The sequence below is a fragment of the Ambystoma mexicanum genome, chromosome 11 (genome assembly GCF_040938575.1).
Source record: "Ambystoma mexicanum isolate Mex_15411 chromosome 11, UKY_AmexF1_1, whole genome shotgun sequence".
Classification (NCBI taxonomy): Eukaryota; Metazoa; Chordata; class Amphibia; order Caudata; family Ambystomatidae; genus Ambystoma; species Ambystoma mexicanum.
The window spans coordinates 1,075,461,829-1,075,477,729 of NC_090934.1; the positions used below are offsets into that span (position 1 = coordinate 1,075,461,829).

The 15,901-nt window shown below is 51.9% G+C and overlaps 1 protein-coding gene across 2 annotated transcripts in view; it reads right to left on the reverse strand.

The window, feature by feature from the left end:
- The window catches only part of LOC138504114 (synaptotagmin-7-like), a 560,413-nt gene that overhangs the window by 85,530 nt on the left and 458,982 nt on the right, over positions 1-15,901 (reverse strand). The gene's annotated exons all lie outside the window — the stretch shown is intronic.

The following is a 15,901-nucleotide window of genomic DNA, read 5'->3' on the forward strand; positions in this document are numbered from 1 at the left end:
CGGAAACTTTTTTCGGCGTCTGCGTCCTGCGTCGATGATGTCGATGCGCCGTCGTCGAGGGCCTCCTCCGACGTCCGACGTCATCCGATGTGATAAGTAGGACGCACGACGCCCGTAGCCTCAGTTGTAGTTTTTTCCCCCAGAACGTGTGACACTAGTCAACTGCCAGTCAGACACAAAGCCTTGCGGAACGTAAGCTGCAATCGCAAAAGAAATTCTGCAGCGGGGAAGGCAGGGCGGGAGCGATATGGAATACGTCGTCGGACCATCCCATCGAAAGAACGTTACCAGGTAAGAAAGTAACTTGTTCTTCGAGGGGATTGGGTCCTCCGACGTATTCCATATCTATGACAGACTCCCAAAGCAGTACCAGAGCAAGGAGGAGGGAAAGAATTTAGAATCAAAATTTAGAATAGCCAATCAAATAGCAGAGCAAAGGACCGCATTGCCAAAGGCCAGATCCTGTGCTCGGATGGAATTGAGGGAATAGTGACGTACAAATGTATGTACTGAAGCCCAGGTGGCTGCATCACAGATGTTGCGAATAGGAACACCCCTCTGCAGGGCAGTAGACGCAGCCATACCCCTGGTAGAATGGGCCAGCAAACCAGCCGGTGGGTCCCTACCCGCCAAGCGGTAGCACTCTGAGATGGCCAAAATAATCCAGCGAGACAGTCTGTTTCGTCACAGCTTGCCCCAAACGCTTTCCAGCGTAACCAATAAAGAGTTGATCGTCCACTCTGACCCGGGACATGCGTGAAACATAAAAGCTTAAAGCTCTCCTAGGATCAAGCCTATGGAGCCTCTCCTCTTCCTTACCAGGATGCGGAGGAGGAAAGAATGCCGGAAGAACAACCTTCTGGGCCAAATGAAATTCCGTCATTACCTTCGGAAGAAAAGAAGGACAAACTCTAAGGACAACCCTGTCCTTGTGAAATACAGTGAAGGGTGGCTTAACTGAAAGTGCCTGTAACTCACTCACTCTGCGAGCGGAAGTAACCGCAACTAAAAACACAGTTTTCAGAGTTAACAGCCTCAAAGGGCAAGAATGTAAAGGCTCAAACGGAGCACCCATAAGAAACTTAAGAACAAGGTTTAAATCCCAACCGGGCACCAGGAAAGGTGACGGAGGGAACACATTAGTGAGCCCTTTCAGAAACTGTGAAATTAAAGGGATTTCAAAGTAAGAACACTCTTCAGACGAGCGCTTAAAGATGGACAGCGCCGCCAGGTAACCTTTAATGGTACCCACTTGCAAGCCCCTGTGGGCCAAAGAAAGTAAAAAGGACAGAACCATGGGGATGTCACATGCAAAAGGATCCACATTCTGAACTCTGCACCAGTCGCAGAACTTACGCCAACGGCAACGGTACAGAGACGTTGTTGCTGGCCTTCGGGCCGAAAGCAACACCTCCATCACGTCTTCAGGGAGGTCCCAATCCCTATACCTCAACCTTTCAGAAGCCAAGCGTGAAGGTTGAGGGATCTGACCTCTGGATGGAGAACCTGACCCCCCTCCCGTGAGAGCAGATCGTCTTGGTAGGGAAGACGACGCGGAGGGCAGATGGACAAGTCGAGAAGGACCGGGTACCACGTCCGCCGAGCCCACGCCGGAGCAATGAGGATCATCCGGGAACCGAACTTCCGTAACCTCCGCAGCACTTGCAGGATGACGGGGACTGGAGGAAACGCGTACAGCAGTGGGAATGACCACTCCACCACGAACGCGTCTCCTAAGGCTCCTTTTGGAGGAAATTCCCGCGAGCAAAACCTTTCGCACTTCCGGTTGACACTGGAGGCGAAGAGATCCACTTGAGGGGTCCCCCAAAGGGCGAAGATCTCCAGGAGAATCTCCTGAGCCAACTCCCACTCGTGAGAGATCGTGCTCTGCCTGCTCAGAGCGTCCGCCGTCACGTTTTCGTCTCCGGCCAGATGAACTGCCGAGATCGAAACTTCCTGCTGGATGGCCCAGAACTCGAGCTGCATCGCCTCCCTGCACAGAGGAAGTGACCCTGCCCCCCCCTTTTTGTTAAGGTAGTGCATGGCCACTGTGTTGTCCGTCAGGATCAGGACACTCTTTCCTTGCACAGTCGGCAGAAAAGCCTTCAGGGCTAGCCTGACGGCCCTCAGCTCCAACAGATTGATATGGAGTCTGGACTCCGACGGAGACCAACGACCGCTGACTGTCAGCCCGTTGGCATGAGCTCCCCAACCCGTGACCGATGCATCCGTCACGATCGTCACCTCTGGCCAGGGAAGCCAAAATGGAGCCCCTTTCATCAAGTTGCCTTCGACGGCCCACCACAGAAGGTCCCGGGCGACCGAGGGTGGCACCTGAACCGGGTCCGACATCCTGCCGGAGGACTGCGACCATTGCGTCTTGAGCGCCCACTGCAAAGATCTCATCCGCAGGTGAGCCTCTGGCTCCAGAAGAATGCAGGATGCCATGAGGCCGAGCAACCTCAAGAACTCGAACGCTGGGAGCGTCTGGGCATGCTGAAACTTGTGCACCATCTGCTGAATGTGAAGAGCCCTCACCTGGGGAGGAAAACACTGCCCCAGGGAAGTGTCAAGCACTGCTCCGATGTACTGGAGCCGCTGTGTTGGCGTCAAATGGGACTTCTTTAAATTGAGGGAGAAGCCCAGCCTGTGAAGGGAGTGGCAGGTGACGGACAGATGATCCAGGACTTGCTCGGGAGAGCTCCCCCTGATCAACCAATCGTCCAGGTAGGGGTAGACGTGAATCCCCCTTTGCCTGAGATGCGCTGCCACCACCACCATGAGCTTGGTGAAAACCCTCGGGGAGGAGGTCAATCCGAACGGCAGGACCCGAAACTGAAAGTGCGAGTCGCCAACCGCGAACCTCATGTACTTCTTGTGCTTGGGATGGATCGGCACATGGAAGTAAGCATCCTTGAGGTCGAGTGACACCAACCAGTCCTGAAGCTGAAGGGCCTGGAGGACTTGAGAGAGAGTAACCATCTTGAACTTGTCCTTCCTGAGGAGTTTGTTCAAACCGCAGAAGTCCATGATGGGTCTCAATCCCCCGTCTTTCTTCGAAATCAAAAAATAAGGGGAATACCATCCCTTGTTCCTCTCCGCTACAGGCACCAGTTCTATGGCACCTTTCTCCAGCAGGGCTTGAATTTCCTGCGCAAGGAGCGGATCCGGACTCTGCAAAGAGAGGTTCCCCGGTGGATTGCCGCGAGGCCTGTGCCGAAAGGGAAGACAGTAGCCGTGGGTTATGATCTCCAGAACCCACACATCTGAAGTAATGGCTTGCCACTCTACAAGATGCTGCGCCAGCCTTCCCCCAACCGGCGAACCATGGGACATGGCCTCATGACTGAATGGGAGCGGCTGCGGCGTTACCTGAGGGCAAAGAGGCAACTGCCCGAGCGGCCTTGGCACCACAGGTACCCTGTCGTCCACCTCTGGTACCCCTGCGTTGGCCTCTTTGACTGCCAGCTCCTCTCGCTTTACTGAAGGAGTAATAGCGAAAGGAACCACCCCTCCACTGCTGTCCCCTAGGACGAAAAGGCAGAGGTTGGCGAACTGCAGTGCCCAACGACTTCGCTGCAGCTTTTGAGGTCTGCAACCTCTCAAGGCTCTCGTCAGCCTTGCTGCCAAAAAGGTGTTCACCGTCAAAGGGCATGTTGAGGAGCCGGGACTGCACATCAGGAGCAAACCCCGACTTCCGCAACCAGGCAAACCTGCGTATTACGGTGCTCGCCGCCATGGACCTACTGACGCATTCAGCTAAGTCCAAACCCGACTGAACGGACTCACACATGGCATCCTTACCATCCTGGACCATAGCAAGGAAACCATCCTGTTCGTCCCCTTCGGGAATATGTTCAGCCACTAATGCAACACAGTTCCACAGAGTGTGTGTGAAACGAGACAAGGCACAAATGGAGTTGGCCGCCTGAAGCGCCATACCACCAGAAGAAAACACTTTCTTCGCCCAGCCATCAAAACGTTTGTCGTCCCTATCAGGAGGGATGGTAGGGTACGACGCCTGCTTTGCCGGGGCCGTGGCCGCCTGCACCACCAAACTCCCCGGAGCGGGGTGCCTGGTCAAGTAGCAGGGGTCGCTACTGGCTGGACGGTATTTTCGCGACAAGGATCTGCCCACCGCCGGGAGACTCTCCGGAGCAGTCCAAGCCGCCGCCACCCTTCTCTGTAAAGCCATATGGAACGGCAGTACCGGATCAGTTGGGGGACCAACATCAAGGATGTCCGTCAGATCATCCTGCACAAACTCCCCTGGGGGAGCAGACCATCCCAAGTACTCAGAAACCCTAGCCATAAGGCGCCGGTACGAGGAATCGGCATGAGAGCCAGGCTCAGGCCTACAAAACTCCACCTCCGGAGAGGTGTCCAGTCCACTGGCATCATGCAGTGACTGTCTCAAATCGTCAAACTGACTATGGCCCGAGACAATTTCATCTGGAACCTGACTAGGAACCAGGCCATCAGAATCCTCATCCGCCTCTGAAATATAGTCCAGGTGGCAAAAAGAAGGCACCCGAGAGTGCTTGCTCTTAACCAGAGCCTTCCTAGGGGGTTCTCCCGTGCCACGGGGTACCTCCGACACGAAAGGCGTCGATGGCGTCGAGCGAATCGGCGCCGGCGTCGAGAGAACCGGCATCAGCGCGGAGAGGATCGGCGTCGAGGAATTCGGCGTCAACGTCAGATGCAGTGCCTCCAGCATCGGCGGCGTCGACACAGCCCTCGAAGCCGGAGCCCCGAGCGTGTCCCTCGACGACCTGAGCGTCGACGGCTTCGACGACTTCCTCGGAGCCGGAGCCTCGAGAAAGCCTGTCGACGCCCTCGACGCCTCAGACGTCCATGTCTTCCTCGAAGACCTCACAGGTGCATGCGGTCTCGAACGCGTCGAGGACCGGGACCTGGAACGGGTACGTCAAGAACGAGTCTCCTTGTCGGAACGGGACCTCTCCCGTGACTCGTGCCGACCACTCGCCGACCACTCTTGCGAGCAGTGTCTCTCGACCTCTCACGACCGACCCCACTCGGGGGCGCGGACGGCTTAGTACCCTGCGACTCAAGAATCGCCAGCATTTTCTTCCCGAAGGAAGCCCATTCCTCCGGCGTCGCCCGGCTGGTGGGGTAAGCGACGTGCCGGGCAGAGTCCTCCGAAGAGAACCTGGAAGACGACCGGTGTCGGCGCTTCCGAGAATGCCTCGAAGAGGCTGAGGAGTGGCCAGACCGACTCCTAGAAGGAGGCCCACGAGACTTCCGACGATGACGCGGAGAGTCACCCCTCGAATCATCCGTCGAAAGCCCCGCAGACTTCGACTTCCTGGGCTTGGACACCCGACCTACCGACACTTCTGCAGTCAATACAGTCATCCGTGTCGTGGGCCTCCCCGAGGCACCAGAGGCAGGCGTTGTGCGAGTCCGTCACCGACATCTTGGACCCACACTCCCCGCACTTCTTGAAACCCGGACGCGGGGTCGAAGATGAAGTAGAAGACATTTTCACACGAAGGATTTTCACAAAACGAACAGGTTCGAAGAACCGAGAAGAACAGAACTCCAAAGAGTCAAGGCGTTAACCGAGAATCACGAAGCAACACGTTCGCGGAAAAAACAGAACTGAGGCTACGGGTGTCGTGCGTCCTACTTATCACATCGGATGACGTCGGAGGAGGCCCTTGACGACGGCGCATCGATGTCATCGACGCAGGACGCAGAAAAAAGTTTCCAAAGCAGCACAGCTGTGGTGATTACATGTCATAGATATGGAATACGTCGGAGGACCCAATCCCCTCGAACATTTGGTTTTGTTTAAATTAACATATTTTGCCGAATACCACAGACTTTCTTCTAATTATGATTATTCATCTTTCCTACACAACACACTGATTTTCCTCAGAACGAAACCAATACTAATACATCAAACACAAGAAAGACTGAAAGATCATTTGTACCACTCTGGGAGATAGCCCTCTGGACAGGATGGGAAACCAGTTGCACACACACCACTGTGGGAAACAAACTTGTAGCATTCAGATAGTAGAGTCTAGGGCACAGGCCCAGCCATACCTGGATCATTGTTGGACATCTATAGCCACCTAGCCTGAGGAATGCCCTCTAGGGGATCACTTCACTTAACCCTTGTTTCCATCTTTCTCTTCTTCCTCCATTTCTTTTACAATATTCATCTACTTCCTTTGGGTTAATGGGAGTCACTTAGCTGTGGAACTAGCAAGCAATTTTCTTTTTTCTCATTCCTATTAAATAGTCTTCGGTCCACTCATTTGTAATATGGCATCCAAATCCCCTCCACAGGCTCAAGACCGCCACTCTCTCAGGTGGCTCCCCAGAACAGGTGGACCTATGCTGTCCCATGGATGGGGTGGAGGAATGCATAGTGCAGGGCTCCTTCACCACCTAGCGGTGAGGGAGCAATGTTACTCCCAAAGTTGAAGGCCTATTTGTGAAAGGGTGTTCCTCTTCTTTTACCCTAAGACTACACTTGCTCAGTTGATGAACGTCTTCGCGTTTGCTTGCTCTGCTCTAAATACTGAACTTCCTTAACAGAAGCCTCCCAGGGGCTTGGTCACCACACCCTTCTTGTCAAACACTTCAGGCCTAGAACCTTCAAGTCAGCCTGGATATTATTGGGGAATATGAATCCACATAGGAGCTGCAAAAAGGAGGCCTGTGGAACTCAGACTCTCCATCCGCTCGAAGTAGAAGGCCTATATCCAAGCCTTCACCTCTGGGGCCTCTAACAACATTGCTGAACTGTTCAAAATCTGCAAGGAACTCGCCAATCCTACTGCAGTCTCCGCTTTTTCTCTGCCATCCCTGAACCTCTGCACTGCACTGGCCTCTCACTTCATAACCAAAATTCAGGACATCCTGTCCTCACTCTCCTCCACACCCCTCCCTTCCCCATCACCCGCTCTCAAGTCTCCCTTGCCCCTTTCCCTCCTCTCCTCTTCCTTGTCCATACCACCGGATGTGGCCTCTAGACAAGTCCTCTCTATGAAAGTCTCCTCCACACAGGTGCTCCCCTCCTGCTCTTTTAGAACTATCATGGATAACATTGCCCCCCTTGATCCAGCCTTGGCTGATTTCTGCAATCACTCTTTTTGCCAGTGGCTCCTTCCCGCTATGCTTCAGGCACTCCCTTGTGCAACATCTCCTCAAAAAACATTCAGTCGACCCATCCTCGCTGGCTAACTAGCACCCTATCTCAATGATCCCCTTACTGGGTAAACTCTTGAAGAAGCTGTTAATCTCTGAGCTGATTCACCACACTGAATCTGTTTGTTGTCTCCACTACCACCAGTCTGGCTTCAGAGGCACCGAAATTGCAATCCTGAACACCTCTGAATACTTGCTCTCAATCTTGATTCCAACTCTCCTTGCTTTCTTCTCATCCTTCTTGACATTTCCTCTGCCTTTAATACAGTCAACCATGCCACCCTTATAAATTGACTCTGTCATACTTTTGGCATCACGGACCTGGCACTGGACTGGTTGACCTCCTTCCTCTCTGACCGACCATCCCAGGTTCAACAGACCCTTTTCTCTCCCCTATCACACTGTCCACCTGCAGCATCCCTTAGGGCTCTATCCTCTCAATGTGATCCTTCAACATCTACCTTGCCCCTCTAGCCCATTTGATCACCGCCTTCTCACCTCACTACAAGTGTTATGTGGACGACACGCAGCTCTCCTTCAAGCTTCCCTCCATTGCCTCCTCTTCTTCCTCTCTCATTCCTGACTGTCTGACTGCTATTCAGGCATGGTGTGCTGCTAACGATCTCTGACTTTATGCCGGTAAAATTGAGAGCCTTCTCATTGGGGGCTCAGCTCCCTCATTGCCTCCTACTCTCTGGTCACCCTCCATGGCCCCTCCCCTCCCCCTCCTGTGAGGCAAAAAATCTTGGTGTCATCTTTGACTCCTCTCTCTCTTCTACTCTCCTCACATTGCAGACCTTGCCGAGAAGGCCCACATTCAGCTGCACCTTTTACGGGGCACTGTCGCTTTCCTCACCTTCCACCAGAAACTCAATGTCTCCAGAGCTCTGGTCCTCTCAAGGCTGGACTATTGCATCCTCCCTTTCCTCAATCTGCCTAAATCCTCCCTTGGCCCCCTTCAACTAATCCAAAATAGGACGTTAAGGTTTATCTGTGGCCTCAAGCCCAGGGACCACATCTCTCCAGCCCTAACATTTCTCCACTGGCTCCCGGTTGCTGCGAGGCTCAAGTTCAAGACCCGCTGCATCATCCACAAGGCTTTCTGGGGCCTGGGACCCCGCTACATCCAACATGCTCTCCCTAAATACCTCCTGCTAGAGCCCAGCCTTCTAGCTCCAACTCTCTGCAGATCAAACGCTTTTCCAAGCAGAGGGGTGGGGGGTCTCTCTCTGCCGCAGGAGCCTCCCTCTGGAATGGCCTCCCTGCCCCTCTCCAGCTTGAGCCGGAACTCTAAGTTATGGAAGATTCTCAAGATCCTACTTTTCTCTTCTTCCTTCCATCTCCCCCTCCCCTATAACTGTCCTCTCTGCTCCATTTTGACTGGCTGCCTGGTTCCTTTTGATTCATACAGGGCACCAGGCCCTCCTCGCCCAGTCTACCACAGCACCTCAATGTACCCTGACCCCCCAAATATGCACTGGCCCCACTGAGCTCCCCCTGCCTCCCCCTTGTAGGACCTGCACCCCTACTGAGCTCATCCAGCCCTGTACTCACACTTAGCATGTGGGCCTTCATTCCCTGCACTCCTTTCATTACCCTGAAACTTGTCCACCTGCCCCCCCTTAGCACTTGCCTAGCCCAGGGGCCCTTTTCCCCACTCCAGCACTTGCACACTCTCCATTCCGACCTGCACGCCCTTTCCCTGCTTAGCATTAGCGCTTTCCACTCTGACTGCCCCCCCCACCACCCACACTCCCTTGCACTTCTTGTTACTGCACTTGCACGATCCGAACGACACAAGGCCTAGTAGGACCCTTTTTGTTATTCATCAGCCCTGCCCCCGCCCTCTTGTCTTGTTGCGCCTTGAAAGACCATTTGCGGTATGGGCGCATTATAAATACCCAATTAATGAACACAGGAAGCTAGTTTAATTTTCATATTTGAATTAACCCTCATTTCTGATCCAAACTGTGTAGCATAATGAAAACATGTTCCTGAATGCCAACTAGTGACTTCCAAGGGGGTGGTTACAATTCACTACCCCTAGAATATAGTCCTCACTACACCTGTGTCTTTCTGACACTCTGGTCCCCTGTATGTTTTTCTGCGAGAATGAGAGACTCATATTCTCCAGTGTGTTTTGTTTCTATGAAACTGGGAAAGCCTGGTTGTGTGTGTCACTGTGAGCATGAGTCACTTGCCTTCTGGATCTAGCTGTGTGAGACAGACTCTCAAGTGTCTTCTCTATGGAAATGGGGCACTCTTGATTTGGTGTGCCTCTATTAAAATGATATATTCTGGTGTATTTCTTCATAGCAGTAAGACTTCCTCATGTGTTTTAGCTCAGTGGGAATAAAGTTCTCTGGTTCTGATGCTGTCTCATTTAGAGACCCTGGTTCCTTGTATGTGCTTCTGCTAGAATGAGGGTAAACCCTAATGCTTCCCAAATCTTTCTGCTCTGTGAGACTGAGACACTCGGGTTACATGCGCGCGCATCCGTGTATGTGTGTGTATGTGGTGGAAAATGCAGTGAAAATCGTGCCAACTGAAGACATAGGGCCTCACTACGAGTGTGCAGGTCCGATAAACATGCTGAAAAAAATGCTGGCAATACCGGATCCATAGTTTTTACCGGACCGGCACACTCAGAGTTTTCGGTCGGGGCAGTGAACTGCCGGTAGGAGTTCAGGCCCCTACCAGTAATGAATTGCCCCAATCCCCAACACCAGTACAACAGTGCCAGTGATTGGGGCAAACACATTCCATGGAGTCCTGTGGAACTCCATGGATTCGGAACTTACCGCCGTTGCCGCAACCTGTAATATCCCAGTAACACGAAGATATCCGGCGCCACTAACGTTAAGGCGAGTATGACAGTAACCCACCGGCAATACAGGCGTGTTAACGGCAAACTCGCTGTGAGGCCCATAGTGTCACAGATTCCTCACAAATGCACCAACTCTGCAAAACAGCTGAAGGGGTTTTATTTGGATTTTTGTAGTGTCTGACTTAGGCCCATCCGCCTCTCTCTCACCTGCCATGGGCTTGGATTTCCCTACCGCAAATGTCCCTAAACCCCAAAGTGTCCACTTTAGATGAGGGCCTAAAGACAATCACTGTATCTCTCTCATACCCTCTGCGGTGAATCTCGCTGGATCCTAACCTGGAGTCCCACAATAAGAATAGTTTTATGAAGTGGTGCCTTCCAGTCGTCCCGCTGAAACTCGGCCTTGGTCTTTCACGCCATCATGTTCCTTGCCCTAATGTTCTTTCCCCCCTTACCCTTCTTCCTTCTCTTCCCCTCTTCTCCTCCTCCCACTCTCCACTTTCTCTCCCTCCTTATTCCCCTCTGTATCCCTATTATGTGCCTCCCTTTACTACTACACCCACTCCCTTCTCTACTACTCTCCTTCCTCTACTCTCCACGACTCTCCCCTCCCACTCCACTCCACCCCTCCCCTCATGTCCCGGTGTCCTACACTCGCTCAGATTTCTCATTCCACTTCACTCAGCAAACATGTACTCTCTTAAAGTACCACTTTCACTCACCAAGCAAGACCTCACCTTGCACACAGTACTTCTCCTTCACGCTACACTGCAACATCCTTCCTTTGCCTGCTATCTTGGTCTGCCTTCTGTCCCTTGACCTTGCCTGAACACCCCACACTGCCCCATTCCCTATGTCCCCCTTTATACTCCTCCTGCCCTTCCCATTGGTCCAGACACCCACCTGGATCCCGTGGCCCATTCCCAACTTTCCCCAGTATTGTGTAATACAGGTGCAATGCTTTAATTCGCCTCTTAAGCCTGGCTCCATTCTCAAATGCGGGCCGCCAGAGTTCTGGAATGGCGACCCGTAATAAAAACAAGCATATTTGTCAGATCTACGAGAATGAGGAATGGCTATCCTTTTTTACCAATGCTTTTTGAGAATTTGATAATTCTGCTCATGTGAGCTTGCTGCCAGCACATAGCTGCTCTGGATTATCCGAGGGATACATATTAATGTATCTTTTGGAAGAGGCTCAGGAATTCCATACATTTTCTTTTTTAAAAAATATATTTATTAATTTGCAAAAATAAACATCCAGTAAGAACTACCAACTCCCCCCTCCCCCCATTCCCACGCCAGTGGTAGCCTCCCGAGCCCCTCAAGCCTGAAACAGGTCCAAAATCCTGATCCTATGCGGACACCATTGCATCATATAGTCCGACTGGAGGAAGTCCAAGACCGCCCCCCATCTTTTCGTGAAGGACTCGGTTGAGCCTTGTAGATTGTGCGACAGTTTCTCCATTGTAACCAGGGACCAGATCTTCTGCAGCCAGCTAAAAAAAAACAGAGGTTCACATTGCTTCCAGTGCTGGGCTATAACAGACCAGGCCATCATAAGTAAGTCTATGAAACATCTCCATTGTGTCCTGGAAATCTTCTCAGCTGCATGGTCCCTCAGTCCACACAACCATACCTGCACCCCCAATTGATCCACATATGGGAACATCTCCTTCATTTGGGATTTCACCTCAGTCCAGAAACCCTGGATCCCTTTACAGTCCCACCATATATGCCTCCAGGTGCCTTCCCCCCCGCATCCCCTCCAGCATAGTTTGGAAACTTTCGTGAACATCCCATTCAGGCGCTCTGGTGTGTAATGCCACTGCAGTGCAATCTTGGCCCACATTTCCCTCAATTGGATGGAGTGGGTCAGCTTAGAGATATTCCCCCATAGGTCTTTCCACTGCTGTTTACTAATGGGTTTCCCCAAAGTTCGCTCCCATTTTATCATGTAGTTCCACTTGATATCCTCTGACTGCACATTTATAAACTTGTACAATGTTGAGACAAATTTCTTCGACCCTGAATTGTTATGGTGTACTGTTCAAAGGGAGTGAGAACCCTCTCGGCCGCCTGTTTGATAGCAGGCGACACTAACCAATGGCGAAGCTGTCCATACTTGAACCTGTCTGAGTCCTTCAACCCAAGAGGTCCAGCGCAGATCTCAAATGACTTGACCTCCCCATCCTGGAACATCTCACCAATCTTAGTCCACCCTGCTAGCTCCCATTTCCCATAGGCCCCTTTCTCCATCTCCGGTGGAAAATCCGGGTTCCCCGACATAGGAGTGAACGGACCCGGCACTGTCGCCATAACCCCTCTTCTCGTTTGATCATCCCAAGCTTCCAGTGTGGCCCCCAAGACTTTGCTTATTCGCAAGTTTGAGTGTCTGCCCTGTATGCCCTTCCATAACAGATCCCTAGCTGGGTTCTCGCTACAGCACTATCTTGTTCAGCCCATTTTGTTTGCCCTTCTCCCCCCACCCATTCCCTTATGCCCCATAACTGCCCCGCCTGGTAATATCTGAGGAAATGTGGGAAAGCTAGGCCTCCGTCCTGATGAGATGCAGACAATACCCCCCTTGCCAACCTGGGTGGTTTCCTCCTCCAGACAAAGGAGTGTACTATTTTAGTGAGGGCTCGAAAGAAGGACTTGGGGATCGATATCGGTAGAGCCTGAAAAAAGTAAAGCAACTTAGGTAGAACCAACATCTTAACCGATACCATATGACCCCACCATGAAATCATCATTGGATTCCAGCTTTCAAGCTCTCTTTTGAGTTTTGCCAAGAGACCCGTATAGTTTTGTTCATAGAGGGTCTCCACCTTGTCCGTAAGTGTTACCCCCAGATATTTAATCCCCACATCAGCTACCTTAAAATGTAGGGAAGACGCCACCCGGCTTATTTACACACCCTCCCCTGCCAGTACCAATACTTCCGACTTGTTTCTATTAATTTTCAGCCCCGAGACCTCGCCAAACCTCTCCAATTCCTGACACACTACCGGTAGGGAGCCGGTCACCAACATATCAACTGCATATGCCATTACCCTATGCTGGGTGCCCGCCATGTCCATCCCCGCAATCATGGGGAGTTCTCTGATCCTAATGAGAAACGGCTCCAGGAAAACAGCATACAGCAATGGCGACAGCAGGCACCCCTGTCTGGTACCTCTCGTTAACTCCACCCTTTCCGTGATCTCCCCATTCAAAGCTATTCTGGTTGAGGGGGTGTTATAATTGGCTCTAACAATTTTCATAAATTGGTCTCCGAATCACATACCCTCCATAGTCCTAAAAAGCATTGACCATTCCACCCGGTCAAACGCCTTCTCAGCATCCAACGATAGGAGCACTGCCGGGGTTTGCTTGATCCCTATCTTTTCAATCAGGTGTATGATTCGCCTAATATTGTCGTGGGTTTTCCGGCCTTGTATAAAGCCTGACTGGTCCTTATTAATCAATTTGGGGAGCACAAGAGCCAGCCGTGCCGCCAGCACTTTCGTGTGTATTTTGGAGTCCAGATTTGTAAGAGCTATGGGTCTGTAAGAAGTCGGAAGCAGTGGGTCCCTGCCTGCCTTGTGAAAGACGAAAACCTTGGCCTCGTTCATTGACTGGGTTACTGAGCCTACTTCCCCAAAGGTGTTAAAGAGGGCCGCCAAAAGGGGGGACAGTACGGCAGCATATTTCTTATAAAAAGCCGCCGTGAATCCGTCAGGGCCCGGTGCTTTATTAGGCCAGAGCTCTCTTATGGCCTTCCTAACTTCATCCTCCCTGATTTCGCCTTCCAGTAACTCTCTCTCTGCCTCCGAAAGCCGAGGCATGCTTATCCCGCTTAAATAGGAGTGTTGAGCCTCAGCATTAGGAGTATCCGAGGAGTACAGCTTCTGATAATAGTCTCTAAAGACCTCCCCCATTTCTTGCGTGCTGGTTACCGTCTCCCCCTGCCCATTCTTTAGTCTTTTAATGACAAATTCCTGTTGTTTCGCTTTCAGCTGCCTAGCTAGATATCTGTCGGCCTTATTCGCCTTCATGTAGTAATAATGCTGGATAAAGAGGAGGTTTCTCTACGCTTTTTTTGTGCGGAGCGCATCGAGTTGGGCTTCTGTTTGTCTTAGCTCTCTTTTCAGGCGAAGAGTTGGTGTGCGGGCCATTTCCGCTCGAATGTCTGCCATTTTTGCCTCTAGTTCCCTCTCCCATGCGTATCGCTGCCTGTCTTTGGCAACTTTCAGGGCTATCACGTGCCCCCTAATCACAACCTTGAAGGCCTCCCATGCCGTGCCCATGCTAACATCCCCCGTGTCATTAAGGGTCCAATATTCCTCGATCTTTTCCCTGACCGAATTCTTCATCACCGGATCCTGAAGGACCCCATGCGGGAACCTCTAACGCCAGAGTCCCGACCTTTTCTCCGGTGTTTTCAGCTCTATCCACACCGGTGTGTGATCTGAGAGTGAAATGGGCCCCATTTCCACTTCCTGAATGTTCCCCAGAAGCCCCACAGAGGCCCAGAAGTAGCCTATCCTAGACATTGAGTTATACACATGAGAGTAAAAGGTGTACCCCTGCTGTTGGCCCCTCAATTCCCTCCAGACATCACATAGCGCCAGATGGCTCATTTTTTGGCAGAGCCGTTTTGTAGGACCTCGCGGGCCTTGATGGCTCCCCGAGCTCCGATCCACTACTGGAGCCCAAGCCACATTCAGGTCGCCCCCCAAAATTATCTCCCCCTCCGCAAAGGCCTCCAATTTCTCCAATACCTCTCTCTGAAAACCATCATGCCCAGTATTCGGAGCATATACCGAGGCTAAGGTGAACGGCCTCCCTTCCATAGTAACATTCACAAATACAAATCGCCCCATTTTGTCCGTTTGTATGTTATGTAGATGGATGTGTGCCCCATCATAAAAGGCAATCAAGACCCCAGTCTTCTTGTCAGCGGAATTAGCCTGTATTATCCGCTTGTATCCCCTTAAACCCAGCTTTGCCTTGTCCCACACTCTTATATGGGTTTCCTGCAGGAACAACATGTCCCCTCTCTCCCTTCTTAGGAAATCCTCCCCCTTCTTCCTCTTAACCGGGGCATTGAGACCCCGGACGTTAAATGTCAAAAGTTTCAGTTTCCCCATTATAATCGGCCCATCTCCCTGAGTATTCTCCGTTTGGATCTTTGCCGCCCCATTGGCAACCACCAGCCCTTCCCCCCCAAACCCCTGTCCCTCCCCCCACCCCAAAATCCCCCAACACCCCCAAACTGTCCCAAGGAGGGCCCAGGAACCTATGGTTGCTAGGACGCACAGTCCTTCGCACCTTTCCCTCGAATAACTCGGGAGAAACACCTCGGGGAGTCCTAAACCCCGCATTCCCTTACCAACTCACACAGATTCCCCAATGAGTCCCCACCGGGCCCTGTTTCAAATGACCATTGAAGCGCATCGACCCCTGATTCCCAGAGGTACCTCCATTCCCTTTCTTCCGGAGCATGCCACCCCCTGATACGCCTGCTACTAGTAAATCATGACTATCACCCTTCTATTTCTTTCTGCGCTGGACCTCCTTCCATTCCCATAATTTTTTAGTTTGCATGTCCCTGCGCTTCTGGCGCCTGCTGCCTGCATCCTCCTCCTGAATGGCCATCACCTGAAGACCCTCTTTGCGCGATGTCACCCTCCTTGACTTTCCTTCCCAGGAGAATAGCAGTCCAAATTAGAAGGTCCACTTGTATCTGATATTCCTATTCACCAGCTCCCTGACTACAGGAGCCATCGCCCTCCTCTTTTGTAGGGTCACCTGCACCAGGTCCTGATAGAGGTGTATTTCCACTCCATTCATTTTTATATGATCCATTCCCCTGGCCTTCCTCAGAAGCTCCTCCTTCTGTGGGTA